Source organism: Myotis davidii, unplaced genomic scaffold (genome assembly GCF_000327345.1).
Source record: "Myotis davidii unplaced genomic scaffold, ASM32734v1 scaffold742, whole genome shotgun sequence".
Taxonomy (NCBI): domain Eukaryota; kingdom Metazoa; phylum Chordata; class Mammalia; order Chiroptera; family Vespertilionidae; genus Myotis; species Myotis davidii.
Window position 1 is genome coordinate 623499 of NW_006293386.1, and position 6724 is coordinate 630222.

General features: G+C 41.3%; 1 pseudogene; it reads left to right on the forward strand.

Moving 5' to 3' along the window:
- The first annotated feature begins 634 nt into the window (after window positions 1-634).
- LOC102772981 lies at window positions 635-2162 on the forward strand (annotated as a pseudogene).
- Window positions 2163-6724: the final 4562 nt, after the last annotated feature.

Here is a 6724-nt window from a genome sequence, read left to right on the forward strand (position 1 = left end):
TCGTCCGCAACTGCCCTCCCCTGCTGCAACCCGCCTCCTCCACCGGGACCCGCCACCTCCATGTGAGGCGGCATAGACGTCGGGACCAGCCTCCTCTGTGCCTGTGCAGAGCCGCGGGACCCCTAGGCCTCACCTTGTGGAGCGGCTGCCAGGCTCAGCCTCTGCTGTGCATGCGGCCATCTTGTCATGGCCATCTTGTGACAACGTGAGGGCATGACGGCACCTAGGCTATTATTTGTATAGATGCTTATATAAGTTCCAAGTGACTGGAAGCTTTTACTATTCAAGTGCCATTTCTATAAATAACTATACGAAGTGATGTTTCTTTAGCGCTTGCCTAGCACTGGGCATCGTTTTCAAGGAAGCTGTCCTTGCAATCCAATTGATGCTGGAAGAACAAACCCTCACCCAGTGCGCACTACTGACCCAAACAAGAAGAGCTGTACTTGCACCTCCAACAGGAAGTGATACTACTTTACAACCTCATCCAGAGGAAAAAACTATTCCTCCTCACCCAGCAACAGCTCAGCCAGTGGGAGACTGCAGGAACTCAGCCAATGAAAAGTCACAATTCAGCCCATAACAATTATACCAGCTATTGTTATCTTTTGTTATGTACATTATTGTTGATAACATGGTTACTGTTTTCTTTAAAAAGAACATAGCAACTGCATGTTGCGCAGACTGGCCTGGCCTTGCCCCAGCCCCCCGCCCCCCCACACCCCCCACACCCCGGGCTGTTCTGCACTCTCAGGCTGCTCCAGTCGCTGCTCAGGAGCACCAGCAGCAGCACGAACACCTTCCTTGTTTCACAGCTGTGGGGTCCCCGTGCAGCTGGCAGACCACCGGCCAGGTGATAGCTACTTTCACATGCTCAGGGTAAAAGGAGGTAAATTAGGCTGTTCAAGATGCAAACGCTGCCTGCAAAACATGGAGTCAAAAATTTGGCTTGGGGCGTGGTGGAATCCATTTGGAGGCTTCCAGGATCGTAAGGGAAGAATGAAATCACCTACGTGGGGACCATCAACAAGGGCGAGTCCATCTTCCAGACGGCGTGGACACTGGCCCCTCCTGGCAGCGCCTGGAGCACTAGGCGGGCTTGGCCAGCCAGCACATCCAGCTCCCAGGTGGGTCCTTCGGTTTCACCAGAGGAGAGCCCTGGAACTACCCCTTTCTGATCGCCTCCTAGAAGTTGGGCTCAGCTTTAGCTTGTGCAAAAGCCATGGTCTTTAACCTGTCCCCTTTCACACCTGCCTCTGCGCTGTCACTGGCGGAGATGTACACTGAGGCTGGGGTGCCTCTGGCTTCTTCAACGTGGTGCAAGGAGGGGCCTCCATGGGCCAGTTTCTGTGTCAACCTTGGGACGTGGCCAAGGTCTCCTTCACCGGAAGTGTGCCCACAGGCATGGAGACCATGGAGATGTCAGCAAAAGGAATCAAACCTGTCACCTTGGAACTCTTAGGCAACCCTCCACGGATCATCTTCTCAGACTGCGGCCTGCAGAACACCGTACGGGGGCGTTGTTGTCCAACTTCCTCACATGAGGCTATGTTTGCTGAAATGGCACAAGGGTATTTGTGCAAAAGGAAATTCTTGATAAATTCACAGAACAAATGGTGAAACAGACCCAACGTTTAAAAATTGGAGATCCACTTCTGGAAGGTCCCAGGATGGGCCTCCTTATCAACCGATCACACCTGGAGTGCGTCTTTGAGTTTTTTAAACTGGCAAAGGAGCAGGGGGCTGTGTTGTGTGTGTGAGACCTATACTGACCTGAAGATCCCCAATTAAAGGATGGATATTACAGGAGACCTTGCGTATTGACTGACTGCAGAGAGGACAGGACCTGTGTGAAAGAAGAGATCTTCCGGCCAGTTATGTCCCTTCTCTTACTTGATACGGAAACCAAGGTTCTGGAAGGAGCCAACAACACCCTTTTTAATCGCTGGTGTCTTCACCAGGGACACCCCGTGTGCTCACAGAGTGGTGGCTGAGATCCAGCCTGGAAGGGGCTTATCAACAATGATGTCAGCCCAGTGGAGTTGCCCTTCAGTGGGTATAAGAAGTCAGGATTTGGCAGAGAGAATGGTCGTATGACAACTGAGGGTGATTCACAACTAAACACTGTGTGTGGAGATGAGTTGTGGAATCTGCTTTTTTAAAGTGGGTCCTGATCCCTGTGGACAGCTGAGGACTGTACCGTTGCGTCCGGATTCCGTTGTGTGAGGTCCGAGTCTGGGTCAGCATCACTCTCCATCTTTCTGTCATCTCTTCCCAATTAAAAGGATGAAGTACTTTTAGATTCTAATCAAGAAAATTGTGAATTTTTGCAAAGCAAAGTACTGTGCAATCCTAAACAGCCAGTAACACTTCCGAAGGCTGGGGACGAGGATTATGACTCATGCCCAGATTGGAACCCCTAGCCGAATTCTCTCTCTAGTTTATTTAGAAGAACTTGTTCCTTTTAGGTTCCTGGTGGACGCATGACAGATGATTTTGGCTCACTGACATGTGATAAGCTCCGACCCCTTGTCATTCCCTTGAAAAGCTGAAAATCAGGGCAGGGAGGGAATTAGATACTGGACAGGTCAGTCCATGTGAACAGTGGCTGGCCAGAGAAAGCATTTTGTTTCTACCCAGCAGAGGATACAGTCCTCCATTTTGAACTCCAGCTTGCTCTCTGTGGCACAACAGTTCCTGTTAAATGTACAATTTATTTGCATGTCACTGCTATATACTAGAATTAATAAATCACACTGTTAATCCACAAAGAAAAGAAAAAAATAGTGCACTATCTATACTGAATGTCTTCAGGGTTCTACAAGTCAATAAATATTTGGGTATAAAGGTTTTGAGCTGTTCTACCATAACAGATCCAGGATTGTGCAGCATAAATAAGCAGCATATTTCAAATACATTACTGTCAGTCATTATATTATATTAAGGATATAATTGTTCAAATGGAGGCAGTGTGTTCTTCTAAAAAGAATTTGAATATAAAATCTAAGTTTTTGCCCTAACCGGTTTGGCTCAGTAGATAAAGCGTTGGCCTGCGGACTGAAAAGTCCCAGGTTCAATTCTGGTCAGGGGCATGTACCTTGGTTGCGGGCACAACCCCAGTCGGAGGTGTGCAGGAGGCAGCTGATCGATATTTCTCTCTCATTGATGTTTCTAACTCTCTATCCCTTTCCCACCCTCTCTGTAAAAAGTCAATAAAAAATATTTTTTAAAAAAGATCTAAGTTTTTCAGCAGAAAGTTATTACCAGCATAGGTTCTGTTTAATAGGAACTTTCTCATTATGAAACATTATTCCTTCTACATTGCTTCTCCTAATCTTGAATGAGGCCTGTTTGTAAGATTTAGATTGTGCAGTTATACAAATGTGAAAAATGGAATAATTTTGGATTAAGTTATTAAACAGATTTCTGTTTTCTTTGCCCGTTCATTACTTGCTTTCTGTTTCATTACTTCCCCCACTTCTCAAGCTCTATTGGCATCATTTTCTGTAGACATTAAAATAAAGGAAAATTGTCATCTCTATATTTTCATTATAGTAGTATAATTAAACAAGCATTCACCTGGGGAAAATACCATTTGGTCACGTTCAGAAAAAGTTTCCATAAATATATGAGGATGATCCATCCCACTGTTATTATTCCTAAATTTGTTTTCAGAGGGAATCTAAATTAAGATAGGGCTACCTTGTGAATTAAGATAGGGCTACCTTGAAACAACACCAAAATATGCGCAATAATAATTTTTCAAGAAACAATTCCACCACAATATTACAGTTTCAAAAATTCACTATATATCTAGTAATGGAAAATTTAGTTCTATAGGCCAAACCAGTATGTATTTCTAACAAGCTAACTGAATGCTTACAATGTGCCAAACACTGTTTCATATGTATTAAGTCATTTAATCCTCACAATTATCAGTCAGTACATAGTTTACATATAGAAATTTATAAGTGATATATAAAACATATAAGCACAGCTGGCTTATTTCAATTACTTAACTCAATTTAAATCCATAAAAATGGTTAACATTGTCAGGTTGTGATGAATATTTGACACAAAATATTAGTGTGTTTATTTGCAATATTGCAATAAGTATCAGATAATATTGTGAATATATAATGTATGAAGAATTAATCTGTGACCATATTTCTCTTTGTGTCGACATAGTTTTAAGTCACCCAACCAACACGTTGGTTAGTACTAAGAAGAAGAAAAAAGTTTCACTTCACAGATATCACTGCATCAATACTTACTAAATGCTTAAATCAGAGTATTATGTACAATCCTGCAATTTTATGTACAAAGGCTACGGAATAGTATAGTAAGAATGAAAATGTATAGATCCTTCCATATTCTTTTTGTTTTCATATTCTTTTTTGTAACTATTTTTTAATTCTTTATTGTTTAATTGTTTATTGTAATATAGTATTACATACGTCTCCTTTGTCCCCCATTGACCTCTTCTAGGTCATCCCCAACCCCCAACACATACACTCACTCCTCCCCCACCCCCAGTGTCTGTGTCCATTGGTTATGCTTATATGCATTCATACAAGTCCTTTGGTTGATCTCTTAAATTTTTTAAATATATTGTTATAATTTCAGAGAGGAAGGGAGAGGGAGAGAGAGAAACATCAATGATGAGAGAGAATCATTGTTCGGCTGCCTCCTGCCTGCCCCACACTGGGGATTGAGCCACAACCTGGGAATGTGCACTATCGGGGTATTGAACAATGACTTCCTGATTCATAGGTCGATGCTCAACTGCTGAGCCACACCGGCTGGGCTGTTATCATATTCTTTTATTCTCAGTCTAGTTTTGCTAAATCTCAATACAATATCCGTCTTCCCTCCACTTAAACTCAGCAGGTCATTCTTATTACTAAGGCCCTCTATTAATTTTTCATTGTTTTCAATACAAAGTGCAAACTGCCTCACATTGTTTACAGTGGTTTTATTCCAATCTATATTTTCCTCATCTCCTGTCTAGGAGCAGCACTGGTCAATTTTTTGAAATGTTTTTGAGCCATGCTTACTTTTAATCCTTTCCTACCGACATGGCTGCCTTTGAGCAGGTCCTTCCCAATGTTCAGCTTGTTTCTCTATTATCCTTTACACATCATCAGAGTAAAATTCCTAGGGCCTGTGCTTTACCTGCATGATTTAGTGAAACGTTCACTGATTCACAGAATAGCTTAAGTTCCCCTGTTCTCTGTCTATAAATTTTTGTATTTCCCTTAAAGTGAATATCCTCTTTTACCATAATTTTTGGTGTAATGCATTTTTCCTGAGATAGCTTGACACCATCAAGAGGACAGAGCTGACTGATGACTCTTTTCTTCATTCCTGTACTTTCAGGAAAGTGCAGTGTTTGTCTCTTGGTGGGGAAAAAAATGGGATATTTGTAGATCCGATGAATGAAAGTAACATATTTCTCATGTAAACTAGGTTTGTCTATATTTGTGTTCAATTTATCAAGTGGTAAAGCCTCCAGCAGCATTACCTAATATGTGAAGTTATATCCCATGCCAAAGTTTGAATGTAATATAGGAAACATTGAATTACCACTTAGTAGTGGATGAGAGAAAATGAATAGCACATTTATTCTGCAGTACTGCAATGTAAAGCATCAACTGGCACTAAATGACTTCAAGAACTCCATCAACTTCTGCAAATGTTGTCCGAAAGGAATTCAACAAATATATTGCATGCCATCCAAAAGTAAGAGAGCTCTTATCTTCTTAGTAAGTATTATTGACCATAGAAAATGGCAATATCTATTGCAAGAGTAGATTATTTATTATATTACTACATTGCACTAACCTGTATTGTCAGAAAAATTACCAGAATTTTTTTCATCAAATTTATTTGATCTATAAAGTTCTTAACACTATTTGGTTATTATTCTTGTCCCCCAATTTAATAAATTTTTGTGTGTTTCCATTGGTTATTTTATCCTACATGTGTTGATTTCAAAAGACAAATGTTACATTTTTCATTTATTGTATAAATGAAGAAAATAATGTGAATTTGTAATGTCAAGCAGTCAATGGAAGTGTCAGGAAAAAAACATTTATATCTTTCAACATTTTGCATAGTGATTTATAATTGGGTCATAGCTATAAATATGGTTTTACTTATTAATTATTAACTAACTATGTCAACCAACTTTATACAGTTAAATAGCCTAAGATGTAAAATTGTCAACATATTTTCAGTAGCAGGAAAAAAAAAATCTTGTGAACTTGTAATTATAACATAAAATTATCAAAATTTCAAGGTTTCATATTAATCACTCTGTACTTGGTTTATAATTTACAGTACCAATAGTGATTGGCTAACAAATATAATTGCCTCATATGATTCATTTGACTTCTCAGTGTAATTAAATTCTTCCTCTCTTTTAGACCACTTCTTAAAAAACGCCTATAGTATTTTTTTTTATTTTCACAACTAGAGGCCTGGTGCACAAATATTTGTGCACTCGGGGGGAGGGGGGTCCGTCAGCCTGGCCTGTGCTTTCTCGCAGTCTGGGACCCCTCAGTAGATAACGACCTGCTGGCTTAGGCCTGCTCCCAGGTGGCAGAGGGCAGGCCCAATCCCTAGATGCAGGCCCTGGTCGGGCTCAGAGCAGGGCCGATTGGGGAGTTGGGGCGCCGCCCCCTGTCATGCACAGAGCAGGGCAGATCAGGAGGTTGCGATG